Source organism: Ranitomeya imitator, chromosome 2, assembly GCF_032444005.1.
Source record: "Ranitomeya imitator isolate aRanImi1 chromosome 2, aRanImi1.pri, whole genome shotgun sequence".
Taxonomy (NCBI): Eukaryota; Metazoa; Chordata; class Amphibia; order Anura; family Dendrobatidae; genus Ranitomeya; species Ranitomeya imitator.
The window spans coordinates 797,513,632-797,529,858 of NC_091283.1; positions in this window are offsets into that span (position 1 = coordinate 797,513,632).

Sequence of the window (16,227 nt, forward strand, 5' to 3'; positions counted from 1 at the left end):
ACTTAAAAAATAGATGATACAGTTTCTTGCAATTTCCAAAGTTATTGTTTAACTCGGCCTCATCTATTTTTTAAGTGTATCGGAGTATTTTTCTACAGAGCAGTAATGCTATTCATATTTCACATCTTATATCTACAGAGAGGAACTGTATTTTTGGTAATGAAATCAAGGATGTTGTGCAAAAAATTGTGTAACACATTTTTAGCAAAAAATCAGTACAGTAATTTTAGCAAATGCCAAAATTAGTAGAGTTATTTTATTGACACCTTAAATGTATGACTTCATGAGGAGTCTGAAAACCTAGTGGTCAGTTGGAAACGATCACAAAGAGAGACCATATTTGATTTGCTAGAAATGGAAATCACATGGTGGGAATTCCCATTATCGAAAAAGATGGCAAGCCGTTGGACTGAGACACTAAACAGTATTTGCTAAGAGGAAGTTTCAGAGCATGTGCAGATAGGATATGAACCCAGGACCCCAAGGAAGGTCTAATGAAAACCACTGAGCAAATTTGTGCGAGGTGTAAAAAAAAACAAAACAAAACAAAAAAAACAACACTTTTTTCTCTTCTTAAAGGAGTTGCCAGTTATTCAGATAACCCCATCTCAATCAGCATGTTTGCATGCAGTAACAGCAAGATTTATACTCGTCTCCGGTGCTGACACAATTTCGGCACTGTGGCGGCACTTGCTCTCCCGGGGCACTTGTTATGTCACTTGATCCCTGTGGCAGTTAGCACTGGCTTTACTCCCATCCCCCTATGGATGAATCAGGCATCAAGAGGAAGTGAGTAGCCAGTTCAGGAGAATGAGTGCCAACATAGCTGTAGCTGTAATTGCGTCAACAACAGAGGTCAGTATAAGAGTTGTTATTTTACTAGGGGCAAACATGTTGATTGGAGGAGTTGGCCAAGTAGTATACTCAGATTACTCCTTTAAACAGTCCCATAGAAAGCTTTACTTTTACAAGAGCAGAATACATTTTTTTCATATAATTTCACCGATATCTGCCTGGTAGGATAGACAGGACAAGGAGGGTGAAGCTGGATGGGAAAGGAGGAGTCTGAACGCTGCCAGGAAGGATTTGATAGGTCATCCTGTAGTTAACAGGAAGTTAGAGACTGACTTCCTGTCTACACATGAGCTTATGTACTGGAATGGTTGGCACACTTAAGGTCACATGAGCCAACCTCCTAAAATGAAGAATGGTAAATGTATAGACATATCTGATGTGAGAAGAAATAAGTTACACAGGGAGAATATTGATGATGAGTAAGCATTTTATGTGCAAAAAATATCTGGAGTGCTCCTTTTGGAGATTATCTTTTTAATGACCCAGTGGTGTTTGCGACAATAATCTCCATGACTTGGTATCATGCTTGCTTTGTCAACATAACACAGAACAAAATAGTAGGAAATAAACTTGGCATCACGCAGATCTCCTGCCATCCTCCATTCACAATCCTGGGATTTTAATTTCTGGCACCATTTAGCCAATCATAATAAAACAGGTTTACTTTAGCTCTAGGGTTGGACACATTGCCTCCTTACTTCTCAATTAGTACTTTAAAAAATGCCAACGATGATTAATAGTCGCATGGCTTAAGGGTACAGTAAATGAGTGTTTGCTTAAAGACAAGTCCCAGCAAGTATTTGGGTTTGTTCAGCAGATGCGCACATGTGAAATCTACATTTGTGTTGAGAACGAAATTCCACATTGTCTTCCTTTCTACAATATAATAATAAGCCATATTTTGTACTGATTGATTTATTCTCCAATTGTCAATTATAATATTGCTGAAATAACTTTCCTCAGTTTAATATTAAAGGAATTGTTTCACATCTTCGTCACAGGCAGATGCGTGATGAACAAGTTCCTTGTGGGAAGTGAGTCTCTACCTCCTATTGTTCTGCCATTGTTTGTGCTGATACTCATTACTTTATTTCTAAATATTTCTTTACAGCATTGGAGTTTACGGCATACTTTGTGATAATAATGTAATCGTCTCAACTCCCTCTAGTGACAACTGAATAGAACTAGCATGTTATCCCATAATGCAAACCTGCTCTTTCACAAACAACAATGCATGTTCCAGTATTATATGTCCAGGAACTGCCCCAATTCTCATGTTTTGTAACTTGCAATCCATTCTTTTTTGAGAAAACTAGCATTTGCCAAAACTATAAGTGCAGGAACTTCCTTTTCTCCCAGATTACACTCAACTCTGGAATGATTTTCTGGCTAAGACAATTTAAAGGGGTTATCAGGGATTATTTTTATTTTTACTATTGGTCTAAGAACTAACAGGCAGGTAGTTGCTTCCTAACTGCCTGTTCTGCCAAGCACCGATCTCTGAGCAATGACTTCTCTTTCTCTCTGCTCTGTTGATGGGGCTTGACTGCAGATGTTATGCTAATTGACAGCTTGCTCCCCACTACCTAACTGCGGGGATCCGGCTGTCAATGAGAATGACAATGATAGTCACATCCCATCAACAGGTCAGCAGAAAGAGGAAGAACTGCTTTGTAGATGTTCAGCAACATAATTGCTGTCTCGAGTGGTGAGTGAGCATCTACTTGCCTGTTACTTTTAAGGCCCATAGTAAAAAAACATGATATTGTCTTGTATAACCCCTTTAATTTTAAAAGTGATATATTGCATAACAGATGAGATGAAGTGCGGTACTTGTTCAAATGCCCGGTTATCTGTGTGTAAATATAGTGATAGTAGTACAGACTCCAGAACAAACCACTGATAGCTGAATGTGTTACAGCAGAACTTGTGCTGAGCTTTACAGTTATACTTATACTACTCTCCAGAACTGTCAATAAAGGAGGAGAGCCCACCCTGTTAGAAGCCTGGAAGTAAGAAGACTGCAGAGCTGTGTGCTGCTCAAGAGACAACTTGAGAATAACCCTGTCACCAGGTTTTTACCATATGAGATAAGACCACCACCTTTCAGTCCTCATTTACAGCATTCTAATATGCTGTATATCTGCCCCTGATCGGGCCTGAAACAAAATGAAACAAAATAAAACACCTTTTATTATAACTACCTGCGTGGCACGGTGTGCCGATGGGCATCGCTGCCTAGGTTTGGTGCCTCTATTCTTTTTCTGTCAGTGCCGTCCTCCTTCTGGGCTTCGTGTGGATGACGCCTCCTATGTCATCCACAGTGTTCTCTGGCATCGTTCTCCTCTGCAGGCATCTATCTCTGATTTGACCAGCGCAGAAAAAAGTACTGCAGTGCGCACATGCTGGGAAAGGTCAAAGAGCCCTGGCGCATGTGCACTGCCATAATATACTCTGCCCTGATCAGGCCAGAGAAGTATACCTGCCCAGGAGTGCAATGTTGGGGAACACTATTGGACGATGTAGGACGCGTCATCCACACAAAGCATAGAGGGAAGACGGCATCAAAAGAAGAAAGCAGGCAACAGACCAAGACAGCGACGCCCATTGGACCGGACAGCCCTGCCTCGCCCCAAGTGTGAGTATAATAAGAGGTGTATTTCTTTTGTTGCAGGCCAGATCGGGGGCACATACAGGTGCTTCTCACAAAATAAGAATATCATCAAAAAGTTAATTTATTTCTGTTCTCCAATACAAAAAGTGAATCTCATATATTATATAGAGTCATTACAAACAGAGTGATTTATTTCAAATGTTTATTTCTGGTTAATGTTGATGATTATGGCTTACAGCCAATGAAAACCCAGAAGTTATTATCTCAGTAAATTAGAATAATTAACAAAAAACACGTTTTTTTGTAAGCGTTTAAAAAGGTCCCTTAGTCTGTTTCAGTAGACTCCACAATCATGGGGAAGACTGCTGACTTGACAGATGTCCAGGAGGCAGTCATTGATACTCTCCACAAGGAGGGTAAGCCACAAAAGATCATTGCTAAAGAAGCTGGCTGTTTACAGAGTGCTATATCCAAGCATATTAACACCTTTCTGCCATCGGACAGAATAGTACGTCCGATGGCAGGACCCCCGCTTTGATGCAGGCTATGGAGGTGAGCACCATCAAATCCGGGACATGTCAGCTGTTTTGAACAGCTGACATGTGCCCGCAATAGGTGCAGGCAGAATCGCAATTCCCCCGTGCCTATTAACTAGTTAAATGCCACTGTCACACTCTGACAACGGCATTTAACAAGCACTTCCAGCCATCGGGCCGGAAATGCACGCACTGCTGTCCGCCTGTCACGTGATCGGGGGTCAGTGATGTGTCAGCATGACGGCTCCTCAGGAGGTTAGATACATAGATGTTGCATAGATGTATGTATCTAACCTCCTGAGGAGCCGTCAGGCAAAAAGCGTAGAGGTTCCTATGCATCTAGATCTGGATAAGTATCCCTCTCAGATTCATTTTTGAACATTAACCGCATTGATGACTTAACCATATATATGTCTAATAACATAGCAGATATACTGCTCCAAGTGTGGTGGATCTATTTTGTAGACCTGGAGATTGACAGGCTAGGGCTAGCTATCGTGAAGTGGGGGTGCCATATCCGCTGACAAGTAGGGTGCCAACCTCCGCTGATAGGTAGGGTACAGTGGAGGTGCACTATCGTGAGAGGGGTTACTTTGAATCTATATTTATCAAGTAAGGCACTTTATTCCCTCTTTTCCTGGTCTGTGATACAGACAAGAGATATACATATATATCTATGCATTATGTGTTTTTTCTGATATATACTATGGGTCACTATTTTTCCTGGTTGTGAAAGGGCGTTGACTGGCACTTACGAATAGGGCACAACAGGAGAACAGGGTTAGCCGCCATGGAGCGGGGGCGCCAGTCTCGTGTAGGTATTTATATAGGGTGCCAACCTCCGCAAGCAGGCAGGTACACAGATCAGGATTCATCTATATACTGTATATATATAGATAGGGATTTATAGGGTGCACCTTATGTATGGTGTTACACTTGTATTTGTTATTTGTCACGGTTTAAAGGATTTATTAAAAGTTACGTTTAAAGTTTTTATCTTATGAGTTAGGGGTTATTTTTCATGCTAGCATACTATTAAGACCTCTCCTTTTGTGATATACTTCATGATTTGGATTCTACCAATATGTTACAGAAATACTAAATTAAGCTTAAGATATTGAATAATGAAATTGCTATTTTGGTATTTTCCCAAATACTGTATATCACGTTTTAATGGCAATTGTCTGGGTCACAGAGGAACCTTTTGCTTTCTGATATCTAATCCCAAGTCCCATAGTTCAGTGTAGAAAATGCTCAAAGTAGAATTTTCAGCTCATAGTTATTACTCACATCAATCTGTCTGCTATTCAATGCAAGATTTAACCACAGCAATTTACCTATGAATTTGTCAGTTTTAGAGAATTACGATCACTACAAAGAAAAAAAACAAACAGCACAATCGCTGAAGATAATATCATATAATAACCACCAAGGTAATATACTATACGTTCTCTGCTAATATGACTTACACAGACTTTGTGAAACTACATCATAAGTCAACTTGAAATTACACTTTGGACTTGGTAATTATAAAGGAATCAATCATGAGAAGATCTTCTTCATGATGGGCAGGAGGATTACCCTGCCAATTGCTTCCAGACAAGCGCCGAATCAAACTCCAAGACACAGATCTGTCACATTTTGGACAATTAATGAGTGAAATATCTAAGGATGAAAATAAATCTACCAAAATCTCCAAGTGCGGTCAAGTGACAATTAGATGTTGGAGGTTGTTCTTGTCTTTTATGCTTATTGAACCAATAACCCTCTCCTTCAACTTTTTTTTTTAAAATGAGGTTCCCTTTTCTATAAGTAGCATGAGATGAATAGGGTTCATTTTGCACATTTCATATTGATGTCAAGGGCCCCTGAGTGCATTGATAGCTTGGTATGCAAGAAATGAGTTTGAGAACTCCTCCTTTTATGGCAATTTATATATATGTATATCTATTACACAGCCTCCTCTCATTGTGAATATTATTGCCCTTTATTACACAGTGTCCTCCCTTGTTATGTACAGCACCGTCCCTTACATATCGGATTCTCTTGTTATTTTTGTTACCTATAGCCAGTGGCAAAACTACCGCGGTCGCAGCGGTCGCCAGTGCGACCGGGCCCGGCAGGTCAGGGGCCCGGGCCCGGCAGGTCAGGGGCACCCAACACCATGTTGCCGTGCAGGAGATTCCTCCTGCACGGCAACAGTCTGAGGCGTATCTAGGGGGAGGGGGCAGCTGGGGCACGTGAGAGACAGGAAGCAGCTCCAGTCATCATGCCAGGTGAGACTGTCAGCTTCTGCTCTGCAGCCCCGGGATAGAAGGTGAGAGCAGGGGGGGGGGGGGAGGTGCGGGACGGAGCCGCTTTAGTCAGGAGAAGCTGAGGAGCTGCGGAGCTGCAGAGCTGCAGCCGATTTACATCAGCCACCCCTGTACCAGAGAGGAGATTGTGAGTTGTGTATATGAGCTGGTATCGTGTGTGTGTGTGATATCTGTAGTATGTGTGTGTGTGTGTGTGATATCTGTAGTATGTGTGTGTGTATGATATCTGTAGTATGTGTGTGTGTGTGTGGCAGGGAATGGTGTCCCTTGTCCCCATGTGCCAGTCTCCCTTGCCCATTTGTCCCTGTGTGTCCCCATGTGCCTGTCTCCTTTGTCCCCTTGTGCTTGTGTCAGTCTCCCTTGCCCACTAGTCCCTGTGTGTCAGTCTCCCTTTCCCACTTGTCCCTGTGTCCCATTGTGCTTGTATCCCTTGCCCACTTGTCCCCATATGCCCCTTGTGTCAGGCTCCCTTGCCCACTTGTCCCCTTGTGTCAGTCTCCCTTGTCCCCTTCTGTCAGTCTCCCTTGCCCACTAGTCCCCTTGTAACCTTCTTCCCTGCCTCCTAGCCCCCATGTGTCCCCTTGTGCCTGTCTTCCTTGCTCCCTAGCCCCCCTATGTTACCCTTGTGCCTGTCTCCCCTAGCCCCCTTGTGCCCTCTCCCCTGCCCCCTCGTCACCATTTGCTCGTGTCTTTCTCACTGCCCCTGTATGGAGGGGCTGCATTTTACTATTAGGGGGGCTGCGTTGTATTCTATGGGAGTTACATTGAGTTGTATGGCAGGGCTGCAGGGGGGGGCCCATTTGGAAGTTCGCACCGGGGCCCCTAACTTTGTAGTTATGCCACTGCCTATAGCTACCTGTTTTTATTACATACCATCGTCTCTTCTTATATAAAAACTGAAATGACTGCTGATGGAATATGGTAAAGCTACATTTCTTAACTTTTCTACATTACTTAACTTTTACTGATTAATTAACGGAGACCCCCCCAAAAAAATGACATAGGGTCCCCATATAAATTCTAACCAGCAAAGGCTAAACAGACAGTTGTGGGCTGGTATTTTTAGCAAGGGAAGGGCCATGGATATTGGCCCCACTCACAGGATACCAAAATCACCCCTCAGCCTCCCCAGAAATGACGCATAAGATGCGCCATATCTGGCGCTTAGCATCACTCTTCCCATTTGCCCTGCTGCGGTGGCAAATGGGGTATTAGGGTTGGGATTGATGTCAGCTTTGTATTGTCAACTGACATCAAGCCCAGAGGTTTGTAATGCAGAGGCATTACTAAGCCCATAGTTATATCGTGAAAAGACATAGCAAGAATAAAGTCTTTTAATTTAAATAAACACACCCCACCCACATTTTCACATTTATTACTGTGAAAATTAAAATAATAAAAGTATTAATTAATTGTTAATTAATAATCATATTCCTCACCTGTCCTACAATAATCCATTTGTCCCATGCAGTTATCCTGCTTCATTAAGATACATTGCTAAATGGTGGCATGATGCGATTGTTCACCCCGGCATCCAGGACACACTGTGGTGAACATCAGAGCGCAGCTTCGGTGACCTGCGGTGATGTCATTGAGGTTATCACCAATCACTGCCACTGTTCTCATGCTCAGTTTACTGTGAGCCGGTCTATGAATTGTGGTCACCTTCATTACATCACTGCTAGCGGTGATCTCACTGAGTTCACCGCAGTTCATTGGGCCGCTGACAATGAGCTGCCCATGGGAACCGCAGCGTCGGTGACCTACAGTAACCTCCATTACATCGCCGCAGGTCACTGAAGCTGCGCTCTGATGCTCAGCTCAGTGTCTCCTGGATGCCAGGCTGAATGGTTGCATCGTGTAACCGATCAGCAAGGCATCCAGATGAACCAGAGATAGATTACAGCGTGGGACAAATGGATTATCGTCGGACAGGTGAGGAATATGCTATATTTTTAGTTTTAATTTTACACTAATAAATAGGTAAACAAGGGTGGGGAGTGTTTATTTGAATTAAATAAGTCAGTGTCATTATTCTGGCGGTGTGTTTTTTACAATATGACCATGGGGTTACTAATGGGAGTGTCTTTTTAAACCAATCAGTATTTATTGAACATTTTTCACAATAAACAACATATCAGAATGAAAAGGGAAGGTGGGGGGGAGGGGAGAGGGGATAAGGGGGAAAATCCAATGCATACCGTATTAAGGACCACAATGTAATCAATACAGAATACATAAATACAGTGTCGAGGGGTTCAAGAGAGGCCTGGATGTCTTCCTGGAGCAGAACAATATTGTATCATACAATTATTAGGTTCTGTAGAAGGACGTAGATCTGGGTATTTATTATGATGGAATATAGGCTGAACTGGATGGACAAATGTTTTTTTTCGGCCTTACTAACTATGTTACTATGTTACTATGTAGTGTCATATAGAGGATAGAAGAAATAAACAGAAAACCAAAAAACCAGAGCATAATTGTAGGAGCAAACAGTTTAAATAAGGGAAAGGGCAGACTGAGATACAAATGGCGAGGACGTCCAAGGGTCCCACCACGAGAGGACCTTAGCTCTTTTCAATAGACCCCCTGCCATTATGACCTCATAACAAAAATGTAAATCAATCCTGGAGATCAGCTCTGCTCTGGAGGGGGAAGCGGAGGTCTTCCAATGCTTCGCGATACATTGCCTAGCAGCCACTAGGATATTAGAAACTATGGGGCGCAGGGGGGCAGGGAGATCGATGAGGGAGATGCTCAGGACAGCGAGTTGACCACTCAGAGCAAGGGGCAAACGGATCAGATCCTCAATCAAAGTCTCCACCTCACGCCAGAAGACCCGGACCTGCGAACACGACCACCAGACATGAGAGGAGGACCCAAGGGCGCCACATCCCTTCCAGCAGCGCGGAGAGGTAGCCGGGAAAACCCTCGCCAATCGGGCGGGGGTGAGGTACCAGTGGAGCTGAATTTTTTTCACCTGCTCCAAGTGGCCCAAACAAGACGAGAACCTAGAAGGGTGTACCATAGCAAATTGCCAATCCTCCAGGGAAGCCTCAAAGCCCAACGCTGACTCCCAGGAAGACATAAAAGGAAGTTTGTCAGTAGAACCAAATGAAATGAGGGCTTTATAAATTATGGAGATGCCATGTGGCACAATGGTGGATGGTCTGAAGAATCTATGGGCCGGGTCCTCTGTCAGAGGCGGGGGTGCACCGAATGACCGCCACGATCTGAGGAAGCTGCGAATCTGCAGGTATTGAAAGAAGTCAGACACAGTGAGGGAAAATCTCCCTGCAAGGTCCTCAAACGACAAGAGACCGTCCGAGCCGAAAAGGTCCGCCACCCGGTGCACCCCACGCCTCGTCCAGGAGGCAAGAGAAATATGGGCAATGGCACACTCCACAGCCTGCAAAGAAACATAGTCAAACATGAATGTTAGGAGAGAAGTGCTAAGGAGCGCCCATAGTTTAGAGGCGTTCCTAATAGAACGGAGACAGGGGCCCACAGGAGGAACTTGAAGTAGTTGGAGCTCCAAAAGCAATCTAAGCGAGTTTTGGGGAGCAAAATGGGATTCAATCAGAAACCAGGGCAAACATGAGTTCCCCTCCCACCATATTTTAAGGGGCTCAAGGATCGCCGCCCTGTAATACGCCTGGACCGCAGGAGCTCCCAACCCCCCCGCAGAGTACGGAAGGGACATAATCCGACGCCTGATCCTATGGGGCTTCTTATTCCAGATAAATCGGTCTATCAAAGATTGAAACGCCGAAATAAACTTCGAGGGGATAAAAAGGGGAAGGCACCGAAAGAGGTACATTATTTTGGGGAGGAATAGCATTTTCGCCGTTTGTATGCGGGCCATCCACGAGAGGGACGCGCTTGATATTTGCTCCATGCCCCTCCTGACCTCCGAAAGAGTTTATTCGCAATTTACACGGACTATGTTATCTAGCCTAGTAATCTTGATGCCCAGATATGTAAAGCCCAAGGGAGCCCAAATAAAAGCATATTGAGATTGAATTTGAATCTGAAGGGGGGGGGGGGGGGGGAGGAAGAGGGGGAAAATTGTGGATTTGGTGAGATTAAGTTTATAATATGAAACCGCCGAAAACTCAGATAGGATGGTGGTGATTGCAGTCAATGAAGTTAAGGGAGAGGTGCAGGTCAGGACCACGTCGTCGGCATAAAGACCAATTTTATGTTCAGTTCCCCCCACAGCAATTCCCCTTATGTCCGCGCACTGCCTGACCATGGCGGCCAAGGGCTCCATGATCAGAGCAAAGATGATAGGGGAGAGGGGGCAGCCTTGACGAGTACCGTTCCTAATAGGAAACGTTCGAGACCCGAATCCCGCCGATCGAACCGATGCGCATGGGTTAGAATACAATGCCATAACCGCTTTGCTAATCTGCCCGGTAAGCCCAAATTTCTCCAATGTGAGCTCGATATAGCCCCAGTGCACTCTGTCAAACGCCTTCTCGGCATCGAGCGACAGGAATACACTGGGGAGACTCCCCCTCTCCACCACATCCAAGAGATCTATCAGTCGTCTGGTACCATCCCTAGTCTGTCTGCCAGGAACAAACCCAACTTGGTCGGGGTGAATGAGATCAGGAAGGACCGAGAACAATCTATTAGCCCAGACTTTTGCGTAGATCTTAACGTCGCAGTTTAAGAGTGCTATCGGGCGGAAGTTCCCCGGAGATGTTGTGGGTTTCCCTTGTTTGGGGAGAGTCGCAATGGCAGCCTCCAACCCCTCAGCCCTAATACTGCCAACCGCCAGCCAATTATTAAAAAGACGCAACAGAAAGGGGGCAAGGACAGGAAAAAACTGAGCATAGTAGGAGAAGGGAAAGCCATCAGGCCCCGGGGAGGAACCCTTATTGGCCTCTCTGACAATCTGCGAGAGTTCAGACTCGACAATGGGGGAATTTAGGAAGGAGAGCTGCTCCTGAGTGACCGAGGGAAGATTAGCCCTCTCCAAGAACGCCAAAATTGACTCCCGCGAAGGTTGGGGAATCCCCAGGTCAGACCCGAGGTCATAAAGCGAGGAATAATAAGAAGCAAACTCCTCCGCAATCTGAATCGGGTTGCGAACCTGGGAGCCGTCAGACCGGAGCAAGAATGGGATCTTGGATTGGGCCTCTCTCTTCCTAACACGTCTAGCCAGAACAGCACCCGCTCGATCCCCCATTGTGTAGAATTTGGCTCTGGTTTTCCTCAGGGCCTTCTCAGCCTTATGGAGGAGGAGATTGCGAACATGTATGCGGGCTTTAGAAAGGTCAGAGAGAAGCGCTGGAGTAGGAGAAAGTTTATGAGCAGATTCCAGGCGAGATAATTCGTCTAAGGCTACCTGAAGTGCCGCATTGTATTTCCTCTTAGCCTTTGCCGCTAACTTGATGAAGTGACCCCTAATCACCGCCTTGTGGGCGAACCAGAGGGTATCGTCACCAATGTCAGGAGTGTCATTGGAGGCAAAAAATTCCCCCAAGGCCTCCTCTATACATTGGGAATTGGATTGGTCAGCCAGGAGGTAGGCATTAAGGCGCCAACGCGCAGGGGGTCTGATGGCCAAGGGGTCCTTCAGGGTAAGGGACAAAGGGGCATGATCTGACCAGGTGATACTGCCAATATCTGCTGCGATGCAGTGAGGGAGAGCCACGTCATTCACCAGCACAAAAGCAATCCTGCTATAAGAACCGTGTCTGGGAGACAAAAATGTGTAGTCTCTCTCACCGCAGTGCAGGTACCGCCAGACATCATGCAAGTGGAAAGAAACAGCTAGAGGCCCGACTTCACATCTAGACAGTGAAGAGGCAGAGCAGTCAAGGACTTTGGACATTGGGGCATTGAAGTCACCAGTTATCAGCTTATGCCCATGTTGAATATCATTAAGAGTTTTGAATACACCCTCCAAAAACTTAAGTTGGCCTACATTAGGGGCATATATCGAGGCAATAGTATATGGAGCATTATTAATGAGACACAACACCACAATGAATCTACCCAATGGATCCGCTATAGATCGAACCAGTTGGAAGGAGTTGGACCTGCTGAAGAAAATGGCTACACCCGCCTTTTTTGACGGACCATTGGCGAAAAACTGATGCGGGTACAGACCTGATTGCATTCTGGAGTTATCACATTCCAGCAAGTGCGTTTCCTGGAGACATAAAATATCATGACGGGATTTGCTCAACTGACGTCAAACCACAGACCTCTTACCCGGCGAGTTGAGGCCATTAACGTTAATTGAATACAGTGAGATACTCATTAAAAAGGCATAAGAACAGTTTTACAGTCCTCAGACACTGATAACCTGAGCAAAGGCAGAGAAAACATGTGGTCAGTATAGCAGGACATAAGAAAGGGCAAAACAGAAACAGGAGAGAGAGAACATAGGGAAACACTAATGGGAGTGTCTTATAGACGTCTCTCTATTACTAACCCCTAGGTTTGATGTCAGCAGCCATAAAACAGCTGACATCAACCCTAACCCTATTACCCCACTTACTACCACACTAGGACAATTGGGAAGAGCAAAGCTAAGCACCAGATTTGGTGCATCTTGTTGATGCGCCATTTCTGGGGCCACTGAGGGCTGATGTTATTAGTTTGGGAGGGGGGCCAATATCCATGGCCCCTTCCTTGACTACTAATATCAGCTCACAGCTGTCTGTTTAGCCTTTGCTTGTTAGAATTGATAGGGGGACCCTATGTAATTTTTTTCTGGGGTTCCCCTGTAAAAAAAAAACAGTAAAGGCTAAGCAAACAGCTGTGAGCTGATATTAAAAGCCTGGGAACTTTTAAGGCTATTGGCCCCTTTCCCAGATTATTAATATCAGCCTAAAGCGGTCAGCTTTCCCTCTGCTGATTATGAACATTTTGCAGGAGCCCATGACATTTTTTTTATAATTTTCTTAATTTAAAAATAAAAAATAAGTGCAGAAACCCCCCCACAAAACAATGGTTATATAGCACACTGACAAATTTCTTTCTATCTATCTATTTAACTATCTATCTATGTTCCTCATTGCTATCTTTCTCTATCTTTGAACATCTTTAATACATAACACTCTTTAATTTTTATGCTGCATTTCATTCCATACGTGTCACACTGACAGCAAGCACAAGGACACGGACAGCACAAGGACACATGGATGTCATATACAGTGGGGCAAAAAAGTATTTAGTCAGTCAGCAATAGTGCAAGTTCCACCACTTAAAAAGATGAGAGGCGTCTGTAATTTACATCATAGGTAGACCTCAACTATGGGAGACAAACTGAGAAAAAAAAAAAACAGAAAATCACATTGTCTGTTTTTTATCATTTTATTTGCATATTATAGTGGAAAATAAGTATTTGGTCAGAAACAAACAATCAAGATTTCTGGCTCTCACAGACCTGTAACTTCTTCTTTAAGAGTCTCCTCTTTCCTCCACTCATTACCTGTAGTAATGGCACCTGTTTAAACTTGTTATCAGTATAAAAAGACACCTGTGCACACCCTCAAACAGTCTGACTCCAAACTCCACTATGGTGAAGACCAAAGAGCTGTCAAAGGACACCAGAAACAAAATTGTAGCCCTGCACCAGGCTGGGAAGACTGAATCTGCAATAGCCAACCAGCTTGGAGTGAAGAAATCAACAGTGGGAGCAATAATTAGAAAATGGAAGACATACAAGACCACTGATAATCTCCCTCGATCTGGGGCTCCACGCAAAATCCCACCCCGTGGGGTCAGAATGATCACAAGAACGGTGAGCAAAAATCCCAGAACCACGCGGGGGGACCTAGTGAATGAACTGCAGAGAGCTGGGACCAATGTAACAAGGCCTACCATAAGTAACACACTACGCCACCATGGACTCAGATCCTGCAGTGCCAGACGTGTCCCACTGCTTAAGCCAGTACATGTCCGGGCCCGTCTGAAGTTTGCTAGAGAGCATTTGGATGATCCAGAGGAGTTTTGGGAGAATGTCCTATGGTCTGATGAAACCAAACTGGAACTGTTTGGTAGAAACACAACTTGTCGTGTTTGGAGGAAAAAGAATACTGAGTTGCATCCATCAAACACCATACCTACTGTAAAGCATGGTGGTGGAAACATCATGCTTTGGGGCTGTTTCTCTGCAAAGGGGCCAGGACGACTGATCCGGGTACATGAAAGAATGAATGGGGCCATGTATCGTGAGATTTTGAGTGCAAACCTCCTTCCATCAGCAAGGGCATTGAAGATGAAACGTGGCTGGGTCTTTCAACATGACAATGATCCAAAGCACACCGCCAGGGCAACGAAGGAGTGGCTTCGTAAGAAGCATTTCAAGGTCCTGGAGTGGCCTAGTCAGTCTCCAGATCTCAACCCTATAGAAAACCTTTGGAGGGAGTTGAAAGTCCGTGTTGCCAAGCGAAAAGCCAAAAACATCACTGCTCTAGAGGAGATCTGCATGGAGGAATGGGCCAACATACCAACAACAGTGTGTGGCAACCTTGTGAAGACTTACAGAAAACGTTTGACCTCTGTCATTGCCAACAAAGGATATATTACAAAGTATTGAGATGAAATTTTGTTTCTGACCAAATACTTATTTTCCACCATAATATGCAAATAAAATGCTAAAAAAACAGACAATGTGATTTTCTGGATTTTTTTTCTCAGTTCGTCTCCCATAGTTGAGGTCTACCTATGATGTAAATTACAGACGCCTCTCATCTTTTTAAGTGGTGGAACTTGCACTATTGCTGACTGACTAAATACTTTTTTGCCCCACTGTATGTACACACTGATGGCACACAGACACGGACCATGGATCTCACCAGTACTAGTTTTTCCAGTAATAAAATTACCAGGATGTGTGAAGCAGGCCTAAACCTGTAAGAAAATCAAGCCCTCTACAATAACTGAAGCTAAAGTGAACATCTTAAAAATGAATCCCAAGCACAACGGCAGAATTACTGTTTCCTTATTCAGTTCCACCCCACTTTAATTTTTTCCGGTTGTTCAGCACATTATATAATAAAATGAATGGTGTAATTCAAACCTACAAACTATCCTGCAAAAATGCAAGTGCTCATATAGTTATGTCGACAGAAAAATAAAAAAACTAATGTGGTTGGCTGGCACTTTTTTATCGGTGGCCCATCTGTAGGCTAGGCTCATACAACAGTATAAAAAATCGGGCTGATTTTCATCCAGAAAAGCTGGAACAATTTTTTTCTCACTTGTCATCTATGTGCAGTCCATTTACAATCCGTTTTTTACAGCAGCAGTTATTAATCATTTACAAGACCTTTTCCAGTTTCCTATGATACAGAATTGCAATGTATCTGTAAAAATCAGATATTATACAGTGGCTCCTTATGGCATTTAATATTTTTCTCACACCTATAGGCTTGATTGGGTGAGTCCCTTCCAATTTTTAGAGGCAAATCGTGCATGCTGTGAATATTTTCACATGCACGAATCACAAATAGTTCATCCGCACTGTCCCATTGAATAACATCGGTCCCGAGTGAGATCTGTTTTTCTTTTTTAACGGATAGAAATCTGACCGAAAATACAGTCGTGTGTATGAGCCTTTAGGGTGGATAATCAATATCAGACCGGTGGGGGTGCGATACCTGACACCCTTGCCGATCAGCGTTCATGGTGTTGGTGGTGACCAGATGTGCTCCAAACTACACCGCTAAAGCAACGGGACGGTGGCCACAATGGGGTCTTGCAGATCTGCTCCTATTCATTTGGGAACCAAGAATATTATTATTATACCAGAGCATTTCAGAGAATGGCTGCAATCGGCCAGCCATGCTGAGATTCCAACTGCTCGTGGTTTGGGCAGCATGAATCGTCTGACAGTTCCCCTTTAATGACGAGCGAAGCATTGGATCGCTGATCACAA